The sequence below is a fragment of the Acipenser ruthenus genome, chromosome 57, assembly GCF_902713425.1.
Source record: "Acipenser ruthenus chromosome 57, fAciRut3.2 maternal haplotype, whole genome shotgun sequence".
Taxonomy (NCBI): domain Eukaryota; kingdom Metazoa; phylum Chordata; class Actinopteri; order Acipenseriformes; family Acipenseridae; genus Acipenser; species Acipenser ruthenus.
Genome location: NC_081245.1, coordinates 4,403,215 through 4,406,090, shown reverse-complemented (window position 1 = coordinate 4,406,090; position 2,876 = coordinate 4,403,215). Strand labels below are relative to the sequence as shown.

Here is a 2,876-nt window from a genome sequence, read left to right as displayed (position 1 = left end):
CAGTCTCTCCTCAGCTCTAACCACTAAAGCCTCCCTCCCTCCCTCCCAGTCCCTCCTCAGCTCTAACCACTAGAGCCAGCCTCCCTCCCTCCCTCCCAGTCCCTCCTCAGCTCTAACCACTAGAGCCTCCCTCCCTCCTTCCCAGTCTCTCCTCAGCTCTAACCACTAGAGCCTCCCTCCCTCCCTCCCTCCCAGTCCCTCCTCAGCTCGAACCACTAGAGCCAGCCTCCCTCCCTCCCAGTCCCTCCTCAGCTCTAACCACTAGAGCCAGCCTCCCTCCCTCCCAGTCCCTCCTCAGCTCTAACCACTAGAGCCAGCCTCCCTCCCAGTCCCTCCTCAGCTCGAACCACTAGAGCCAGCCTCCCTCCCTCCCTCCCAGTCCCTCCTCAGCTCTAACCACTAGAGCCAGCCTCCCTCCCTCCCAGTCCCTCCTCAGCTCGAACCACTAGAGCCAGCCTCCCTCCCTCCCTCCCAGTCCCTCCTCAGCTCGAACCACTAGAGCCAGCCTCCCTCCCTCCCAGTCCCTCCTCAGCTCTAACCACTAGAGCCTCCCTCCCTCCCTCCCTCCCAGTCCCTCCTCAGCTCTAACCACTAGAGCCTCCCTCCCTCCCAGTCTCTCCTCAGCTCTAACCACTAGAGCCAGCCTCCCTCCCTCCCTCCCAGTCCCTCCTCAGCTCTAACCACTAGAGCCAGCCTCCCTCCCTCCCAGTCCCTCCTCAGCTCTAACCACTAGAGCCAGCCTCCCTCCCAGTCCCTCCTCAGCTCGAACCACTAGAGCCAGCCTCCCTCCCTCCCTCCCAGTCCCTCCTCAGCTCTAACCACTAGAGCCAGCCTCCCTCCCTCCCAGTCCCTCCTCAGCTCTAACCACTAGAGCCTCCCTCCCTCCCTCCCTCCCAGTCCCTCCTCAGCTCTAACCACTAGAGCCTCCCTCCCTCCCAGTCCCTCCTCAGCTCTAACCACTAGAGCCTCCCTCCCTCCCAGTCTCTCCTCAGCTCTAACCACTAGAGCCAGCCTCCCTCCCTCCCAGTCTCTCCTCAGCTCTAACCACTAGAGCCAGCCTCCCTCCCTCCCTCCCAGTCCCTCCTCAGCTCTAACCACTAGAGCCAGCCTCCCTCCCTCCCAGTCCCTCCTCAGCTCTAACCACTAGAGCCTCCCTCCTAGCTTTAACTGCTGAAGCAAAGTCTATTCTGCTGTTATTCCTGAGTTTACTTTCATGTGTTTTATTTATTTTTGGTTCAGCTTTGAAATAAATCTATCTTTGAAACAACTCATCTTTTTGTTTTTGTTTGTTAATAGTCTGCTTAATATCCACACTGAAGGGAAATACTAAATCTACATACAAATGAACTATCAATACTGAATGGTATCCGGTTTTTATTGGCTCAGGGATGATGTCATTACGTAAACCACACCTCCTTGTCGTGGAAGCAGACCAATAGTATTTCAAAGATCCCTCGTTCTTGTGACGCTAACAGACGTAATCTGCCTCGATTGCAGCCCTGCATTCTGAAGAATATGAACCTCTGTATTTTTTCAAAACTAAGTACCGGGCTGCTGTGTTACACTGGCTGGGATCAGCGTGACTCTTACTGTGTTCATTATATGCGAGAGTAACGATACCATTTTCATATGTCTTTTATTTCAAGAGATGCTGTTTTTAAATCACAGACACCTGTATGTTCCAAACCGTGCGGCTGTACTGAGATATTCACATGGTTTGAAACCTTTTTCAGGCAGTCAGAGGGCTTCACTTGCCAAAGCAGTTTCATGAGGACCAGTTTGACACGCCATGCTTGTAAAATCGAGGGGACTACAGCAGCGAAGTTAGAGCGGAATAAGCCGAAGGTCCCGAGTCCCGAGTGATGACGTGGCTCCCGTTTGCAGTCTATGGGATAGGGAGCAGCGGCGCTCACGTCAGGGGGCTGTGCTGAACCAGGATGGCCGAGTGGTTAAGGCGTTGGACTTAAGATCCAATGGATGTATGTCCGCGTGGGTTCGAACCCCACTTCTGGTAGATGTTCTTTTTATTTTATAAAACCGACTAATAATAATAATAATAATAATAATAATAATAATAATAATAATAATAATAATAATAATAATAATAATAATAATAATAATAATAATAATAATAATAATAATACAATATTTTTAAAAATAAATACACGTTCCGTTGTCTAAATGTAGTCGTGACCGAGTGGTTAAGGCGATGGACTAGAAATCCATTGGGGTCTCCCTCCGGCGGTTCAAATCTTGCCGACTACGTAGATTGTAAGTTGTTATTTTGTGATTGAAATTATCTACATATAACGAATAATTTTTTTTGTGTATTAAAACAAACAAACAAACAAACATATTTAAATACATTACATTTTTAGGATTGTTATTTTAATTTAGAAAACAGTGTGATAGAGGCCTCCTAATCACAGTTTAATAGTGACAGAAGTGGCGAGGTGCCGGCTTGAGGTGACGTCTCTCGTTTAACGATTTAAATAAATATTAACAAGAAAAAAAACAAGTGAAATGACAAAAGCATTAGATGCATCCTCCAAAAAAACAGTTTGTCAGAAGTGGGATTCGAACCCACGCCTCCAGAGGAGACTGCGACCTGAACGCAGCGCCTTAGACCGCTCGGCCATCCTGACTTCATTAGTGCCACCTCCCCTGTAGTTTCTGTTTGCTAAATCTTAAAGGGCGCGTCTCCAGCAGGCAGAATGTATTTATTTTTTTCTGAAACGAGCGTCCTCGGAATGAGAGGAAAGCGAGCGTTTTTTTTTTATTCAAGAATATAGTTCTAGAAAGAATGTTGCATCACCGTCAGATATATCCACGATGTAATTAAGAAATGGAGAGGGTTTAATTGCTAATTACAGCTT

The 2,876-nt window shown here is 48.2% G+C and overlaps 2 non-coding genes across 2 annotated transcripts; one reads left to right on the top strand and one right to left on the bottom strand.

The window, feature by feature from the left end:
* Window positions 1–1,931: 1,931 nt before the first annotated feature.
* Window positions 1,932–2,014, top strand: trnal-uaa (transfer RNA leucine (anticodon UAA)). Its single transcript has one exon. It is a non-coding gene; the product is annotated as a tRNA-Leu (tRNA).
* A 548-nt stretch (window positions 2,015–2,562) lies between these two features.
* trnal-cag (transfer RNA leucine (anticodon CAG)) lies at window positions 2,563–2,645 on the bottom strand. Its single transcript has one exon. It is a non-coding gene; the product is annotated as a tRNA-Leu (tRNA).
* Between the last annotated feature and the right edge of the window lie 231 nt (window positions 2,646–2,876).